The sequence below is a fragment of the Myxocyprinus asiaticus genome, chromosome 1 (genome assembly GCF_019703515.2).
Source record: "Myxocyprinus asiaticus isolate MX2 ecotype Aquarium Trade chromosome 1, UBuf_Myxa_2, whole genome shotgun sequence".
NCBI classification, from domain to species: Eukaryota; Metazoa; Chordata; class Actinopteri; order Cypriniformes; family Catostomidae; genus Myxocyprinus; species Myxocyprinus asiaticus.
In genome coordinates, this window is record NC_059344.1 from 19,114,342 (window position 1) to 19,135,102 (window position 20,761).

Consider the following 20,761-nt stretch of genomic DNA (forward strand, 5'->3'; position numbering starts at 1 on the left):
GGAGAAAGCGATAAGTAGACACGATAGTCGATGAAAGGCAAAAACATACTCCCCCTGTAATTACACCTGTCATATTTGGAGCACTATAGAAGCATGCATGGGAAATGTTCTCGTTAATCACTAATTTGCATCTGCCGTCACATGAAGGAGGCAGTTGTGTGTAATGTGACCTGCAGGGCCCTGACTCATTAAATATGACAACCCGAATCATCTAAGCTCTCACTCTGATTGGTCTGGCACTGGTGTGACATAAGCATGACTGCACCGCTTGGTGAAATTAGTGTTTGTGACAAATTAATGCATACAACCTTGACCTGTCTACACAACAAAGAGATTCTTGGTAGACGAGCTATAATTAAGGCTTGTTTTTGTGTGTGTGTGTGTGTGTGTGTATGTGTTTAGGAACCGTATTCGACAGTACCCAGCATTTGTGAACTGCACTACAATAGACTGTTTTTTTTTTTTTTGAATGGCCACGCGACACTCTGCTGGAAGTGACGGAAATTTTTTGGATGGACTCTCTCTAGAGAACGAGGATGGGGTGAGAAACATCAACGAAAACAAAACACACAGATCCGGAATATTCCTTTAACATGCTTTCCGGGTTGAATAGAAGTTAAAGGTGCTGTTAGCGATTTTCTTTTCATGGACAGTTATGCAAACAATTTTCTACTCCCTTAAAGATATTAATGGAATAAGTGTCCTGAGATATCTCACAGGTCTCTGTGACAGCTGTAGACTTTGTAAACAGCAAACAAAAATGTGTCTGGGTACAGCAGACATTGGCGCTTTTCACCTGTCAATCATTTTGCTCGTTCTCATAATGTTGTATTTGAAGCGGATCATTTAGGCTATGATTCATAATGTTTGTCAGTTGAGGGCGCTATTGTGCAAAGTTGAATTTGACAGCCACAGGAACAAACAATGCTGCTCTTTTGCTCGGTTTTGGTCCCAAAATTATCTTTGGGGGGGCAGGGTTTTGGAATGAGGGGCGTGGTTAATTCAGTGGCTCAGTCACGTGAAAGCGTCAGAATGCAAAAATCGCTTACAGCACCTTTAAGCTCTACTGACAGCTTCTGTGGCATTTTAATTTGTGAAAACACAAATATTGTGTGCACAGAAATTATTTATCTTATTACTTCTATTGTACATTCTAAAGGCTTCCATTGCAGTGTGGAATTGTCAATGCATTTTTATTTGTTTTGTGTTTTGTTTCATTATTTGTTTTGTGGCTTGTTTTTAACCCAGAATTTCCCTTTTACAGGCTAAACAACTCGACTTTTCTTTGTTGTCTTTGTGAGGGTCTGCATGTTATAATGGCTGTGATTTATTGAATCATAAGATAAATAGAATTTCAAGAGATTCATTAGGAGTCGCTTTCACTCACTTACCCTTTTGCACTGTAAAGATCTACTGTTTCATTTGAGATAGCTCGTCATACAAATCCTGTTCTTTTTCCTCACTGGTCTTACACTGCAAAGCACTTTGTCTGTGATGTTCTCAGGCCTAGTTTTTTATTTTTTATTTATTTTTATTTTTTTTATCTGTTTTTAGGATTAATAAGGGTTTAGCTTATTTCTGTTGTGATTTTGTGCAAGGGGAAAAAAAAATAGGTTGCCACAACTTGTTCAAAGTCATTTCTCTGGTGGCTTCATAGATCCAAACTAAAGTTGCCAGTATCTTTGTGACCGTGCACCAGTCCGTGGTCCAGTTCTCTCACAGGATGAAAGTAGAACTGAAAAGACACAATTACGTCACACCCACCAACTACCTGGAGCTGGTTTCTGGATACAAAAAGTAAGAATCAAACACACTTGTTTATTTATTTATTTTTAAAACATTTAAAAGACATTATAGTCTCCTGTTTCCATTCATTGCTGTCTGTACTAAATCTCCTAAACTAACTATAACAAAGTGTTTGTCCTGAAAACAGGTTGTTGTCTTGGAGAGCAGGTGTCTAAGTTGAGGAACGGCTTGTTTAAGATCGACGACACGCAGGAAGGTGGAGGCCATATCTGTGGAGCTTGAGGACACCAAGAAAAAAGTAGCAGAGTTCCAAAAACAGGGTGAGGAATATCTGGTTGTTATTGTGCAGCAGAAGAGAGAGACAGACAAACAGCAGAAGGTGTGTGTGTTTGTGTCTTTTTGCTAGCTGGTGTGCGTCCTGATGTTTATGAGCATCTGGGAATGAGTGTTTGGTAATATGTTGTGTTTGTGTGTGTTTGTGTTGTTTTCTTCATACATGTTAGATGGGGTGCATTCTTGTGATATTTATATTTGTCTGTGTGTGTGTGTGTGTGTGTGTGTGTGTGTGTGTGTAGGTGGTAGGTGCTCACAGTGAAAAAATTGAAGCAGAGGAAATGAAGTGTAAGTCCATGGCAGAGAATGCTCAGAGAGATCTAGATGAAGCACTTCCTGCTCTAGATGAAGCCATGAAAGTCATTCTACATTCATACGACCATTACTTACAACACAATATTATAAAACTACAGTGTAATCTACCATAACTTAAAATGTGGATTGGATAAATAATGTTCTCATCAGTAAATGTAAAAGGGTAAAAATGTCACGGTTTGTCTACAGGCTCTTGAGTCACTGAATAAGAAAGACCTGACGGATATCAAGTCTTATGGCAGACCTCCAGCTCTAGTGGAGACTGTCATGCAGGCAGTTATGATCTTCAGAGGATGTGAACCAGCCTGGGCGGAGGCCAAAGGACAACTGGGTATGAAAAAGAGAAAGTTACAGATCTTTATTAAATCACTCCATCACATTGATGTCACACATGGATTTAGGCATTGGTCCAGCCATGAAATCCATACCAGACTACTTTATTACAAAAATCACATGAGCTGAATAGAGAGAGAAACACTCTGGCAAGGGGAGGTTGGTTGATTCATTAGCATGCCAGGATATATTTAAAAAGGTCAGCATAATACAGTGGTAAGCACAGAACCACAGAACAGATTGCAGAAAAGAATGAAATATGTGGTTGCTTGAGGCTGAATTCAAGCCATTTGTTTTAGGAGAGGCCAACTTCATTAAGCAGTTGGTGAATTTTGATAAGGACAACATCTCTGACTGTGTGCTAAGGACTACCAGGCAGTACTGCACGCATTCCGACTTCCAGCCCGAGATCATTGGATGGGTCTCACTTGCTGCCAAGTCCCTCTGCATGTGGGTCAGGACTATGGAGGTACACAAACACACAGACAAATGTATTAACATGTATTAACCCTCACAATATACAGTGGCTCCAAAAGGCATTTGGGCACTTTTGAACACTGAAGCCCAAAGTACACTATACTTTAGTTTTGACGTGAATGCTTAGCGTTTTCAAAGTATACTTTATTTGACGGTGCACATACACAGGCAGTTGGTGCATACGCGCTACGACTGCTATGAGATACTGGACTATTTCTCTTCAGGAGTTTAGACCCATAAAGATGTCTTTATAGTCCTTCAGACTCGAGTTATACAAATGCAGGTTTCTCACACACATCCTCACACACGCACTCTTGACGTGCACATCCGCTGTTGTTGTTTCTACGTTCATCTCTTAATGTTTATGTTACATCTTCTAGTGCTTCTTCATGACAGCAGTGGCTCAACTGTGAGTGTTGTCACCTTGTGGACCTACTAATAATTGCAAATGATTCTAGGCACATGCACATATACTGCAAATTCAGAGTACGTGCAGTTAGAAAAATCGGGCCGCACATGTTCAGTGCTCGAGCACTAAGCTAATGATTAAATTTGCGTCATACTATCTGTACGCAGACGACTAGTGTTCACATCTGACCGAAGTATACTTTGGGCTTTAAGTCGCACTTAAAAATGTATGAATATCATTTTATGGGGTTAATCAATAACAAAAGATGCAATGGGATTTCCTCAGAACTATTTCCATTTTTTTTTTTTTTCTTGGATTACTTTTAACCAGCTGGTCCCAAATTCATTTTTAGTGGATATAAAGTTGTGCTCAAAAGTTTGCATACCTTGGCAGAAATTGTGAAATTTTGGCATTGATTTTGAAAATATGACTTATCATGCAAAAAAACTGTCTTTTATTTAAGGATAGTGATCATATGAAGCCATTTATTATCACATAGTTGTTTGGCTCCTTTTTAAATTATAATGATAACAGAAATCACCCAAATGGCCCTGATCAAAAGTTTACATACCCTTGAATGTTTGGCCTTGTTACAGACACACAAGGTGACACACACAGGTTTAAATGGCAATTAAAGGTTCATTTCCCACACCTGTGGCTTTTTAAATTGCAATTAGTATCTGTGTATAAATAGTCAATGAGTTTGTTAGCTCTCACATGGATGCACTGAGCAGGCTAGATACTGAGCCATGGGGAGCAGAAAAGAACTGTCAAAAGACCTGCGTAACAAGGATATGGAACTTAATAAAAGATGGGAAAGGATATAAAAAGATATCCAAAACCTTGAAAATGCCAGTCAGCACTGTTCAATCACTTATTAATAAGTGGAAAATTCTGGAATCTCTTGATACCAAGCCAAGGTCAGGTAGACCAAGAAAGTTTTCAGCCACAACTGCCAGAAGAATTGTTCGGGATACAAAGAAAAACCCACAGGTAACCTTAGGAGAAATACAGGCTGCTCTGGAAAAAGACGGTGTGGTTGTTTCAATGAGCACAATACAACGATACTTGAACAAAAATGAGCTGCATGGTCGAGTTGCCAGAAAGAAGCCTTTACTGCACCAATGCCACAAAAAAGTCTGGTTACAATATACCCGACAACACCTTGACACGCCTCACAGCTTCTGGCACACTGTAATTTGGAGTGACGAGACCAAAATAGAACTTTATGGTCACAAACATAAGCGCAATGTTTGGAGAGGGGTCAACAAGACCTATAGTGAAAAGAATACCATCCCCACTGTGAAGCGTGGTGGTGGCTCACTGATGTTTTTAGGGGTGTGTGAGCTCTAAATGCACGGGGAATCTTGTGAAAATTGATGGCAAGATGAATGCAGAATGTTATCAGAAAATACTGGCAGACAATTTGCATTCTTCTGCACGAAAGCTGCGCATGGGACGCTCTTGGACTTTCCAGCATGACAATGACCCTAAGCACAAGGCCAAGTTGACCCTCCAGTGGTTACAGCAGAAAAAGGTTCTGGAGTGGCCATCACAGTCTCCTGACCTTAATATCATCGAGCCACTCTGGGGAGATCTCAAACGTGCGGTTCATGCAAGACGACCAAAGACTTTGCATGACCTGGAGGCATTTAGCCAAGACGAATGGGCAGCTATACCACCTGCAAGAATTTGGGGCCTCATAGACAACTATTACAAAAGACTGCACGCTGTCATTGATGCTAAAGGGGGCAATACACAGTATTAAGAACTAAGGGTATGCAGCCTTTTGAATTTTTTTCTTTGTTGCCATGTTTTGTTTTATGATTGTGCCATTCTGTTATAACCTACAGTTGAATATGAATCTCATAAGAAATAAAAGAAATGTGTTTTTCCTGCTCACTCATGTTTTCTTTAAAAATGGTACATATATTACCAATTCTCCAAGGGTATGCAAACTTTTGAGCACAACTGTATAAAGTCAGTTTGGTCCCACTTTATATTATCTGACTTTAACTACTACTGTATGTACTTACAATAAAATGCATACAATACAATGTATTTGTTGTGTAAATAAATGTTGTTCTGCAAAATTCTTGCAAGTTTCACATTTGCTGCTACTGAGGTTCAGGTACAAGCAGGTTTAGGAGTAGGGTTAGGGTTAGGGTTTGGGTTTGGGGTAAAGTTAAAGGGACAGTTCACCTAAAATTGAAATTCTCATCATTTACTCACCCACATGGCATCCCAGATGTGTTTGACTTTCTTTCTTCTGCAGAACACAAATGAAGATTATTAGAACCTACTCTTGCTCTGTTTTTTCTCGCAATGCATGTGAATGGTGACCAGAACAGAGGACTGAAGTTCCAAAAAGGACATAAAGGCAGCATAAAAGTAATATGTAAGACTCCAGAGGTTAAATTCATATCTTCAGAAGCGATATGATAGGTGTGGGTGAGAAACAGATCAATATTTAAGTCTTTTTTTTACTGAAAATCTACACATTCACATTCAGCCACCTACTCATTAGGCTGGTCAAAAGTGGAGATTTATAGTAAAAAAGGGACTTAAATTTGTTTGTGCCCCTCACAGATTATATTGCTTCTGAAGATTCCTTATGGATTACCTTTATGCTGCCTTTATGTGATTTTCTTCTTAAAATCTTCTTTTGTGTTCTGCAGTAAAAATAATGTCATACACATCTGGGATGCCATGAGGGTGAGTAAATGATGAGAGAATTCTCATTTTTGGGTGAACTATCCCTTTAGCAGTGTAACTATAGATGCAATTAAATGCAGGTACTTCAAATGTACAGTAAGTACAATGCAACAACACGTATGTACATAATAAGTACAGTGTATCAAATGCTTAAGAACAAAGTAGTTAAAGACACCTAATATAAATGGGTCCGTCAGTTCCACTCAAGTTCACAAAGGTGTTCAATCAGAGTAGCCACAGGTGAATTTTGTCACAAAAACTATGGACATGTTCCAATATGACAGCCATAAAGTGTCCAAATACTTTTTGTGTGAATTTTGAACAGAATATCGATTGTTTTATAATTTGAAACTGAACAGATTTATTTGTAAAGTGTGTTTGTACTTTTTGTCTTTCAAATAAATACCACTTGGATAGATATTTTGTTATGTAATGCAATGACATTCATAAATTTCGCATACAAGTGTGGCTTTAGTGTCCAAATACTTTTTGGGGCCTCTGTATGTCTATAAACAATTTTATACAAACAACAGAGTTTCTAAGAGTGTGACATTGAAGCATAGGATTTTTATGTGTTCTCATTCAATGCACATGTGCGTGTTTATGTCAGGTTTATGGCTGCATCTACAGGGTGGTAGAGCCAAAGAGAGCCAGGCTGAATGGAGCAATGACTCAACTGGCTGAGAAACAGGCTGCACTGGCTGAGGCCCAGAGCAAACTCCAAGAGGTACGTGTGTGTGTGTGCATGCATGTGTGTTTGTGTGTCCACCAGCACTGCATTTAATGTGTGCAAATGTGTGTGTGAGTTTAAGGTTTTGTTACTGTTAGTGTTATTTAAGTGATATTGTGCTAAAAACATATTTATGTGTGTGTGTGTGTGTGTGTGTGTGTGTGTGTGTGTATGTGTAGGTAGGAGAGAAGCTAGATCAGTTAAAGAGACAGTATGATGAAAAGCTGGCCCAGAAAGAGGAGCTACGGAGGAAGTCTGAGGACATGGAGCTGAAACTTGACCGGGCCGGAAAGCTGGTGTCTGGACTGGCGGAAGAGAGCATCTGCTGGGAGGAGACAGTAGCTGTACGGAAAAAAAACACAAACACAAGCATGCACAAAATCCAGTTACCAGGTTTGTTTAAGCATAAGTCTATAATGTGATTGTGTGTGTTTGGCCAGGTGGGCCCCTTCCTGTCCAATTACAGAGATGAGCTGGTCACAAATATCTGGATGAAACAGGTGCCAATCAATCAATAATCAAACCATCCATGGCTATGCAGTTGTTAAGGTGCTCTAAGTGGTCACTATGGCCATTGCGAGTCGGTTCCAAAAACATTGCAAGTTTGATTGCATAGAGAAATAATAGCACACCTCTCCTTAACAATGGACAAATTCAGGTATCATTCATTTCCATAACACAAACAGCGCAGGATGAGTAACATGCTAAAGCTTAATACTTAGTGTTAGGGGTTTGTTCAGAACAATAATAGTGATGCTTGCCTTAGCAAACTCCACTAATTCTTCTGTCTTTAGCAAAAAATATGGACTCGGGGTTAAGGCTCATTGTTTATTGATACCTGTTAATCAGACATCAGATGTGTCTAGAGAGCACTTCCAGTAATGTGCTGTCATTTTGCAGTGAATCCTTTTCTGTTATTGCATAGTTCTCTCCATTTTACAGTTTTATTACGATATTATGCAGATGATGGCTCTAACACTTTATTTCTCTTTCCTCTTATTCAAATGTCCTTGCCCCAATCCTCCACTGTCCGTTTCATCTCTAGGTGAGAGAATTGGATGCGCCATGTTCTCCAGGGTTCAGTTTTGCGGTGTTCCTGTCTAAACCCACAGCAGTGCAAAAGTGGAATATCCAAGGCCTCCCATCTGACGCCTTCTCCACAGAGAACGGAGTCATTGTCACCCGTGGCAACCAGTCAGGCTCAGAGAGCCAGTCCCTTAACACTAATTGGAATAATGATGATATCTCATGAATAATGGGCAGTAATGAATAGTGATTGGAGAATAATTAGCTAAAGATAATAGTAAGCTCAGTTTTCTCTGATTGTTCATTTAGAGCCTATGCTAATTTCCTCCCTCACACACACACACACCAAACTGATTAATGGCATTTTGAGATTATGGATTATTATGAAATAGCCTATTTATGGATAATGTGATGTGCATTTATAGTGAGAGCTAATGTTTCTTTCTGTTTTTCCTCTCTCTCTTTCTCTGTCCTTCCACACAGATGGCCACTAATGGTGGACCCTCAAGGACAAGCGCTAAAATGGATTAAGAACATGGAGTCTAAAAGAGTGAATATTTCACACAAACAAACATACGCACAGACTTCAGTCTTTCTCCTTCCCATTATACATGTTCATAGTGCCAATTTTGGTAATATAGACTGCATTATTTTGTCATAAAAATCCCCTGAAACAAAGAAAAAGAGACAGCCATAATTATTAGACAGCATTAGATCTACTTCTCCACTGAGAAAAACATAACCCACAATGCCTTGTCACATTACTTACCGTCTTACCCACAGACAAGTTGTTTTCAGAGCCCTTAATTAGAGTACATATTCTCCAAACCCAATCCTCCTGTGTGTTGGATACTGCCTCTCCTTTGGGGATGTGTCTCCTCACCTGCTCTCCTTCAGCAGAATACACCTTCCATTTATCACTCCCTCCGAACACAAATGCACATAAATACACACACTCTCTCCATTATAGATAGATATACAGATATACAGACAGACAGACAGACAGACAGACAGATAGATAGATAGATAGATAGATAGATAGATAGATAGATAGATAGATAGATAGACAGACAGTAAATACATAGATACAGTAGATAGATAGACAGACAGACAGAGAGATAAACAGATAGATAAATAGGTAGACAGACAGACAGATGGATGGACGGACGGACTGATAGATAAATGGATAGACAGATAGATAGACAGACAGACAGACAGACAGAGAGATAAATGGACAGACAGACAGACAGATGGAAAGATAAATGGATAGATAGATAGACAGAAGACAGACAGACAGTAGATACATAGATACAGTAGATAGATAGACAGATAGACAGACAGATAGATACAGATACAGTAGATAGATAGACAATCAGAGAGATAAACAGATAGATAAATAGATAGACATACGGACAGAGAGACAGACCGATAGATAGATAGATAGATAGATAGATAGATAGATAGATAGATAGATAGATAGATAGACAGAGAGAGAGAGAGACAGACAGACAGACAGACAGATAGATAGATAGATAGATAGATAGATAGATAGATAGATAGATAGATAGATAGATAGATAGATAGAGACAGACAGACAGATGGATAGATAGATAGATAGATAGAGAGATAGACAGACAGACAGACAGACCGATAGATAGATAGATAGATAGATAGATAGATAGATAGATATACAGACAGACAGACAGATATACAGACAGACAGATGGACGGACGGATGGATGGATAGACAGACAGACAGATGGAAAGATAAATGGATAGATAAATGGATAGATATAGATAGATAGATTGACAGACAGACAGACAGTAGATACATAGATACAGTAGATAGATAGACAGTCAGAGAGATAAACAGATAGATAAATAGATAGACATATGGACAGAGAGATAAACGGATAGACAGACAGACAGACAGATAGACCGATAGATAGATAGATAGATAGATAGATAGATAGATAGACAGACAGACAGACAGACAGACAGATAGATAGATAGATAGATAGATAGATAGATAGATAGATAGATAGATAGATAGATATACAGACAGACAGACAGATATACAGACAGACGGATGGACGGACGGATGGATGGATAGACAGACAGACAGATGGAAAGATAAATGGATAGATAAATGGATAGATATAGATAGATTGACAGACAGACAGACAGTAGATACATAGATACAGTAGATAGATAGACAGTCAGAGAGATAAACAGATAGATAAATAGATAGACATATGGACAGAGAGATAAATGGATAGACAGACAGACAGACAGACCGATAGATAGATAGATAGATAGATAGATAGATAGATAGATAGATAGATAGATAGATAGACAGACAGACAGATATACAGACAGACAGATGGACGGATGGATGGATGGATGGATGGATGGATGGATAGACAGACAGACAGATGGAAAGATAAATGGATAGATAGATAGATAGACAGTCAGAGATAAACAGATAGATAAATAGATAGACATATGGACAGAGAGCTAAACGGATAGACAGACTGATAGACAGATATATAGAGAAGACAGACAGACAGAGAGATAAACAGAGAGACAGACAGATAGATAGATAGACAGACAGACAGACAGATAAACAGATAGATAAACGAACATACAGATAGACAGACAAACAGACAGAGAGATAAATGGATAGATAGATAAATGAACAGACAGACATACAGACGGATGGAGAGATAAACAGATAGACAGAAAGACAGATAGATAGACAGACAGATGGATGGAGAGATAAACAGATAGACATACAGAGATATAAATAGAGAGACATACAGAGAGATAAACGGAGAGACAGACAAATAGATAGACAGACAGACAGACAGAGATAAACGGACAGACAGACAGACAGATAGTTGAGGGTTCTGAGTGCAAAATGGTTGTCAGGTGTGTTAAAAGGAGATATGGGAGGACACACACACACACACACACACACACACACACACACACACACTTACAGTCACTCATCTTTCAGAATAATTTGCTGTGCAGCTTCAGTCTTCTGTCCTTCTCTCTCTCTCTCTCTCTGTGACCTTTTCCTCCTCTTTGCAGATCTTTTTTCATCTGTAGTGGTGAGTGTCTGGAGCGGTGAGTGCCTTTCACACGCTACAGTTAAACGCTGACATTTATGAACAATAACGAAATGACAGAGCTGAAGCCACTTTTCTGCCACCTCCAGCTCTTCTCTCTCTTGTTCACATATTTTCTTTCTCCAACGTACATTCATCACTTTTGAATCATATTTATCCTCTCTGCTATCTTCTCTTTTTTTCTCCCTAGTTGATGTGATTCTCTGTATGTCCTTGTGTCTTCTTTTTGACCTTATACTCTTTTTTTTTGTCTTTCTCTCTCTCTCTCTCTCTCCCTCTCACTCAGGGGTTGAAGGTAATAGACCTGCAGATGCCTGATCTCTTACGGATCCTGGAGAGCGCAGTGCAGTTTGGATCCCTGGTTCTTTTGCAGAACGTTTAAGAGGAACTGGACCCTTCATTGGCCCCCATCCTCAACAAGTCCCTTCACCGAGTTGGTCAGTTACTGTCAAACACATACATGACTCAACACTGACTGCCAAATAGTAACCTGTTATCTGTGTATATGTGGTGGTTAAAGCTCTGGGCTGGTAATGGAAATGTTGTAGGTTTGAATCCTGCAGTGGGTGATCTAAGGCAGTGTTTCCCAACCCTGTTCCTGAAGGCAGACCAACAGTACAGTTTTTTGTCTCCTTACTCTAATGCACCTGATTCAACTCATCAGCTCATTAGTAGAGACTCCAAGAACTGAAATAGATGCAAGGAGACATCCAAAATGTTTACAGTTGGTGTGCCTCAAGAAAAATAGTTGGAAAACAATTATCTATGGAATGTCCTTGTGATAAATGTAATTTAAATTGCTTTGGATTAACATTTCTGCTACATGATTGCTTGTTATGTGTGTGTTCTGCAGGTGGGAGGTTCTTGCTGAAGCAAGGAGATAAAGAGGTGGAATACAGTCCTGAATTTCATTTCTGCATGACCACCAAACTGTCCAATCCTCATTACACCCCTGAGATCTCCTCCAAAACCACCATTGTCAACTTTGCTGATAAAGAACAAGTCTGTGTGTGTGTTACTGCAAAAAGATTGCACTTGCTCCGGGGGAAAAAGGTCTTTGAGGATGAAATACTGTAATACATAGTGTGTGTGCTCATGTCAGGGTCTGGAGGCCCAGCTGCTGGGGTTTGTGGTAAGAAAGGAGCACCCTGAGCTGGAGGAGCAGAAGGAATCTCTGGTGATGAACATCGCTTCAGGCAGGAGGAAACTCCAAGAACTAGAGGACGAGATCCTGCAGTGGGCACCACACACACTCACACATGCCCCAGCACTGCAATGACATCTTTATACAAGTGTTACTCTAATAACAGAGTTTAATAATAGAGTGTAACTCTAATAATCAGTGTATTTATCAGGGTTGGGCAACATTTAAGAATTGGTTCCCTATGGATTCATGAGTTAGAATTAGAATTTAATTCAAATTGAATTCAAATTCAAACAGCTCACAGAATGGCAGAAAGAGAAATTCACTGAATTGCAATACAAAAAATGTAAGTCTCTCTTACAACAGAGAGAAGAAAAAAAACTTTTGTGACCAAAAATTTGATCTGTTAGATAAAAATTAGATTTTAATGATACTGTTTGTAGAGTACATCTTCTCAACTTATTAGACATTTCTTTAAATGGAGTTCAAATAGTGTCAAAACAATTAACACATTTTTAAATGGAATGTAATGTTAAATTGTTAAATGCATTAATTGTGATTAAGAAAAAAAATTATGTTAAACCTTTTAAATTAATTGCATGTTTGTTTGATAGCTCTAATAACACGTTTATGAGTAACTCATACTGCAAAAATGAAATGTATTATTAATTTTACTACAGTTATTTCTTTTGAATTAATTTGAATTCTACTTCCTTAAATTCAAATTACAATTACAATTCTAAATTCAGTTTGCCTCTACAATTCAAATTCAATTCAGACTCAGGAATTGAATTAAAATGTAAAAGGCAGCATTTACACTGCATGGCTTAATGCACTGATCCGATTTTTTGTCCTGCCTGTTTACATTCACTGAAGACACGACTCGCATCTGATATCTGTGTTTACATTAATCTCCTGCCCAAACTTGAATGCTTCCATTGCTGATCGCTTTCAGTTATGAGCGCCACGGTTCACCCTCGAGTCTTGAATGGCCTTCTGCTATTTAATATTTTCAAAAGTAGGAAAAATTGCACACAATTAATTAGGCAAAAAAAAAAAAAAATGTTTTACTGCTGCCATGGTAAGCACGGCTTTAATGATTTCAACAGCGGTTAGAGGAGAAGTGTGGCTAAAGCGATCCTGACAAATGTCCGTTAAGTCATTATTACTGCGGACATCTGTGATATTTACCATCAATTCGCATGCACAGGTTAAGCAATGTCTTTAAATGTCACAAAGATGGGTGTGTATACAGCATTTACACACTGCTGTCACGCGTAACTGACCTATTCGAAAATATATAATGTGCTTATTAATTATGCAGGACATATTAAACATGATCATATACTGTATCGGTGATTATAAGAAGAAATTGATTGGACTTTCTGGCTAAATACAACAGAACTGGTGACAGTATCAAGCCTGTAATCTTTAAAAAATATGGACAATCCCTTATTATGTAATTTTATGTTCCGAAACGCGGGGCTCAACACAATTTCTCACACTCACTCTGCTCAAATCATTAACAAAAACTGCGCGTTTCTCTTTTACATGGGTAAATATTTAATATTTAAAGGTTTCAAGTGCTGGAAACTGCAGATTTATGGGCTTTTTATTAATTTGCACTGGATTAATAGTACCAGGGGTTATTTTTACAGACCATTTTATAGTAGGTAATCACACTGTAATTTGTACCGGCGTGGGAACGCACAGTCCGGAAAAAGTCCGGGAACCTGACACGACCGATTCACACGGGATTAAAATTAGTGATGGGAAGATCGGATCATTTTACTGACTTGAATCTTTGAGTTTCGTTCAGCAAAATGAACGAATCGTTTTTCAAGTAATTTAGTTCATTTCGTCAATTTGAGTAGAATTAAATTAAAATGTTACATTTTCAATAGCCAAATACTTACACAAACTGTGATCATAGTCCCAATATGGAAAAACTGATAATGCAGCCAAGGACAAATTATGAGAAACAGAAATGATTAGTTCACCTTTCAACTCTTCTGGTTCGAGTCGTTCGTTCTTTTGTCACGTGACAGCCGTATACGCTATGCATTGCTCACACAGGAAACAGAAATGATTAGTTCACCTCTCAAGTCTTCTGGTCCGAGTCGTTCGTTCATTTGTCACGCATATACGCTTTGCACATACAGCTGTCACGTGACAAAAGAATGAACAACTCGGACCAAAAGACTCGAGAGGTGAACTAATCATTTCTGTTTCCTGTACAGCACCTATGCGGTTTTCACATAACAAACGAACGGAGGTTGCGCAATGCACATGCGCAGTCAACACAAAATGAACGAATCACTCTCTGAGACTACTCGTTCTTCTGAGTCACATAAAAGATTCGTTCAAAATGAACGACCCATCACTAATTAAAATAACTGAGAAGCTCTGGTAATTATTTACATTACCCCACGTCCCCATAACTAACAGACCTTTTTCACAGACTGTGATGATGCGATTCCGCCTTATTTAGCAGCGTGAATATTGTAATTTTTTATATTATAATTTTATTTAAATATTGAGTGTAAATTTATAACATTATGCTTTGTGTTATATTACCCTTGAATTAGTTTTAAAAAATGAATTACAACAGCTGCGACGGGATTTCTATTACAGCTGCTGAGAGAGTGACAGTAAATTTATCATCTTCTCCCACTTTACTGTCTTAATCCACCACTCTCTAATTTGTTCCTCTTCTGGAAAGTCATTCAAATGTAAGAGTGGATTTTTTCTTTTGCTCTTGGAGCAAATGGATAAGTGAAAATAAGATTTGCTGTGATCTAGAATTCACTCCCATTTACCCTGCAAACGTTTATTTCCGCGTTACAAAACCCGGAGTGTGAAAAAGGTCTCTTCCATCCGAATAGAGCTAGAAATCAGTAGTGGTGGGACCAAGTCCACACATTTGACGATAGGTAGTGGGTAAAAAAAACAAGAACAAGAGAAGCTTTGAGTTTTTTTGCGAGCGCCTACAGGCACGTCTGCTTCATAAGGACACGCAGTTAAGAAAAGCCAAGGGGAATCAGATATACGTGTTTAGATGTAAGTCAGATGTCCAGATATCAGATGTGTATCTGATTTAAAACCACATTTGGAAGTGGCTCAGATCAGATGCAAAACAATCAGATCTCGTGCGGATTTTTGCGTTTACACGTGTAAACCTGTCTATTCTGTGTCAGATGAGAGTAAAAAATCTGATTTTGTAAACACAGCCAACGGCATCTCATCCATTTGTGTGCGCACATGTATGTGTAGACTGCTGAACGAGACAACCGGCTCCTTGCTGGATGACGTTCAGTTGGTGAACACCCTGCAGACCTCCAAATTCACGGCCACAGAGGCAGTAGAACAACTAGAGATCAGCAAACTGACGGAGAGCCAAATCAATACTGCCAGAGAGGTTAGAGAGAGGGAGATGAGGGGAGGTCAAGGAGAGATGGATAGTGTGAGGTAGGGTGCTGAAAGGGTGCCAGATTGGATTAAAGATTGTGGCTCTGAATAAGGGAGAGAGATAAAAAGACTGCTGAGATGAGGATGTTGACAGCGGAAGAGGCAGATAAAGCTATAGACACCACTTTCTGTGTGTGTGTGCGTGTGTGTGTGTGTGTGTGTGTGTGTGTGTGTGTGTGTGTGTGCGCGTGTGTGTGTGTGTGTTCAGAACTACCGCCAGGTGCCCAGAGGGCATCCATCCTGTTCTTCGTGCTGAATGATCTGGGTCGTATAGATCCCATGTATCAGTTCTCTCTGGACGCCTACATCAACCTGTTTATCCTGAGCATAGAGAGCAGCCTCCGCAGCCACAAACTAGAGAAGAGGATCAACAATCTCAACAGACACCACACTTATGCCGTCTACAGGTCACACGCACATGCATGAAAAATACTTAATTTCGATTATTTATTTTTATAAAATAATTTTGTAGTGATTGAAGGAATAGTTCACCAAAAATGAAAATTCTGTCATCATTTACTCAGCTTCATATTATTCTAAAGATTGACTTTCTGAATGTTCACACTAGGGCTGTGTCGATACAATCAAACATTGTATACCTTTTCTCACGATATTGTATTGATAATTTCGATCCATGTATCAATAATTATATTCAACTATTTGTGTGGTCATATTATGTCCAGCATTTCAATAAAGAGCAGCGTTCTGCAGTGCATTCAGAGACGCTTCTATGAGGAGCGAGAGTGACTGAAACCGAGCCCGTTTCTCTTGTGGATACGCTGGGCCTCTCTCACGTGTTGGCTCTAGGGTCATTCCACTTTATGACTTTTTCTGTCAGAGTCCCTGCCGCTGGTCTTAAAGAGACTAGCACTTTATGTTGTTAGCACTTTTTCTACATATCAGTGTAAATATTTGTAAATAGTGCAAATTAGGCATGTAAAACATCAAACATCTAACAAAATATATATGGAATATAATATATGCAATTTGAAAACGTAATTATTGATGGAAAACGTGGACTTTGTATGTTTTTAAAAAGCTAAAATGTGACCAAAATGATGAAAAACTAACGATTAAATACAATTTGTAAAATTAATATTTCCGTACTTTAACAAATAAGAAGGTCCCCGGTATAATTAATAACAGCATCAGCTGAGAGAGAATTGATTTCATGTGTAAGCAAAATGGACATTTTAACTGAAATATACCCAGATGAATTGGAATTGAAAGCTTGTGAATCAGAATCGAATCATGATATGGTAATGTATCGTGACATCTCGAATCTTGATATACGTATCGTGATGTATCGCAATATTTCGAATAGTGACGTGTATCGTGTATACACGCATCGTCTCGTAAGGTGGCTGGCGATACCCAGCCCTAGTTCACGCTGCTCTTTTCTATAAAAAGAAAGTAAATGGTATGGATGCTGTCAAGCTCCAAAAATGACTCCAAAAACCTATATATATATATATATATATATATATATATATATATATATATATATATATATATATATATATATATATATATATATATATACCTGTATATATTTTATTTTTTTAAAAAAGCATAAAAGAAGTCAATATGACTTGTGCCCTATATTCTGAGTCTTCTGAATCTATATAATAGCTTTGTGTGGGAAACATTCCGAAATTTAAGTCATCATTTGCGGAAATTGTTCCTCACCACCATAGCTCTCAAATCTTATGTGTGTTCACGTGCATTCAAATATGCCGTTTCAAGTGATAATTTTAATCTCCAATTTTTAATTTGCAGAAATTTGCCTCCAAATATATATATATTTTTTCTATTAAAGTTCATCAAGTTTCAATGCATTCAGTCTTTTAAGGAAAGAAAAAAAAGTGATATGTTTCAAAGGTGTTCGACTGATGACGCAGTAGTTCGTACCATCAACAGTAGTTCTGCTCATAGGTGATATTTTAGACTTACTGAATTTCAATGATGATTAAATTTCTCCATACAAAGACCTCAAATAACTTTAATATTTTAAATGTCCCATTTGGATTTGATCAAGTAAATGAATTTTTTTAAATCAGTTATTAGTCAGATAAATTAATTAGCTGTTAAAAAAGCTTTTATAAATGATAAATGAGTGCTCATGAGTATTGTGTGTTCTTTAGAAATCACACAGAAGTGTTACAGTAAATTCATTAACTCTGTTAAAACACATTTCACAGCATCAAACATTTTAAATTATGAATCTTTTTACATCTCATAAGTTAACGCATTCACTTTTACATTCCTAATTAATGTATATATCATCATACAAACACACATGCTTATCATGCAGTGCTGTTGGTGGTCATGTCATGTGCGTGTCATAGATTTGATGTGCTTTAATCATTTTATGTGACTTTCAGATGTTTTCATGTTGGCATGTTTGATCCGTTTGCAGGTACACCTGTCGCGGGCTGTTTGAGTGTCACAAGCTTCTGTTCAGTTTCCACATGTGTGCCAAGATCCTGGAGGCATCCGGCAAACTCAACATGGATGAATATGGCTTTTTCCTGCGGGGAGGACTAGTGAGGACTGTTGAGATCAGATTAAAAATGGAAAAAGTCCTCATGTTACATAAAGCAATCTGAGTTGTGCATCATTGTGTTTGTGTGTATGTGTGATAGGTACTGGATAAGAAGAAACAGATGGATAAAGCCTGCTCTAGCTGGCTGTCGGACTCTAACTGGGACAACATAACAGAACTGAATTTCCATGGACTCATGGCCTCGTTTGAGCAGCACCTTCGAGTCTGGCACCTCTGGTACACCAGTCCAGAACCAGAGAAAGCAACGCTGCCTGGTAATAAATGTGTGTGTGCATGGACAGAGGCCTGCAGATGTGTGCTTGTGTTAGTTATTGTTTTTGAACAATAAAAACTGAAATTGTTGATTAAATTGTATCTATATTTTAATTATTAGTGTTAGTCTGTCATTTCCCCTCTCTTCAATTGTAATGGTAATGACATTATTTATTATTCCTATGACATTATTTAGTAATTTCTGTCATATCGAATCATGCCATTGTTTGACAAGTTTAATCTCTGGAGACCCCTTTAAAATTAGTGAAGTGAGACACATTATCAGCCAATTTCTTAATCGCTCCCTTCCCTCTCTTCCTTCCCGACTCTGAATGCCAATCTCTGCCTCCCTGCCCTGTTTGTCTTATCTCTCTTTCTTTTTCATTCTCTCTCTATGAGTGCAGGAGAATGGGATAGCAAGTGTAATGAGCTGCAGAAGATGCTGACTGTACAATCTCTCAGACAGGATCACATCTCTCTCTGTGTCATGGCCTTCGTCATCAACAATCTGGGCCCTCAGTTCGTAGAGCCGCCCATCCTCGATATGAGGGCTGTGAGTGTCTTACACAAAGTAAATAAAAATACCTTAGAGCAGAGGTTGTAAGCGGGTCAACCTCTTCCTTTATTTTATGGGGGTGAAATTATTAATTGTCATGCTAGAATAGTGAATGTGCATATCAGTGAACGTGTGTGAAATCAAGAATTCCTTTTTCAAAAAGGGTTAAGGCTTTTTGTGTCCAAATGTCCTGTAACATGAACTTCTTCACATAGACACGAGTGTAGCAGGCTGACTCATGAGAAAAGGAGTTCTGGTTGTGACAGTCAACATTTCCTTATAAAAGCACACAAGTTATCCTACAAGTGTAGCTGACACGTTAGTGGAACCCCATTCCTAGTGTGAGATATCAAGTCCTTGCCATTCAAGTTCTTATCCAAGTTAAAGTTTCATATTCAAATTTGCACCAATAAGGACTAATCTAATGTGGATTAAATCAGTGTTTACGTACTGATTCATTTGCACAGATGTTAAACTTGTTTCGAACTAATGAGCGTGTTGAAGAAGTACGCATGCTCCAATGCGCCAAGTCCAGCTTTGATGGAAAGCACAAGTAGTACCTCTCTGGGGGGTGGGGGGGTACTCTGAGGATGCTCTCTGCCTTAATCTTAGTATTTGCAGGCACTTCCTTTTACATAATGATATTCTTCCATATTTCAATGTGGGTGAGATGTGAAAACAACAAAGATTTGTATTACATTTAAGGGATAGTTCACCCCAAAATGAAAATTCTCTTATCATTTACTCAACATCAGGCCCATCCCAGATGTGTATGATTTTCTTCTTCAGAACACAAACAAAGATTTTTAGATGAATATCTAACCTCTGTTGGTCCATACAATGCAAATGAATGGTGACCAGAACAATGAAGATCATTTTTTACTATAAATCTCCACTTTCACATTTTTCTTTTGTTTTTGGCTATTCACGTTCTTCGTGCATATCGCCACCAACTGGGCAGGGAGGAACATTTACAGTAAAACAGGACTTTGATCCGTTTCTCACCCATACCTGTCAAATCACTTCTGAAGACATGGATTAAACCACCGGAGTCGTATGTTTTACTTTTGTGCTGCCTTTATGTGCTTTTTGGAGCTTCAGAGTTCTGGTCACCATTCACTTGCGTTTAATGGACGTACAGAGATGAGATATTCTTCTAAAAAATCTTTCTTTCTGTTCAACAGAAGAAAGTCACACATCTGGGATGGCATGAGGGTGAGTAAATGATTTGAGAATTTTCATTTTGGGGTGAAATTTCTCTTTAAGGTGAAAATAATCTGACATTTTCAGTTTTTGAAATCAGAAAATGTCAAATGTGAACGTAAAAGTGAGACTGCTTAACGCTTAAAACCTCTAAGGCTCTGTGGAGCATATCAACCAATACACCATTTTATTTATTTATTTATTTGCTGGCTTACCTTTAGAAAGAAAGAAAGAGAAAATCTTTTTATGGTTTACCAAATTTATTTTCCCCCTATTTTAATATTTCTCCTATTTTTTTCCATATGCATAAGAAAATAGAAACAACAAAACCCACTTGTGTGTGTGTGTGTGTGTG

At 38.3% G+C, this 20,761-nt stretch overlaps 1 pseudogene; it reads left to right on the forward strand.

The window, feature by feature from the left end:
* LOC127439638 (dynein axonemal heavy chain 2-like) overlaps window positions 1-20,761 on the forward strand; it is a 124,001-nt pseudogene that overhangs the window by 70,482 nt on the left and 32,758 nt on the right.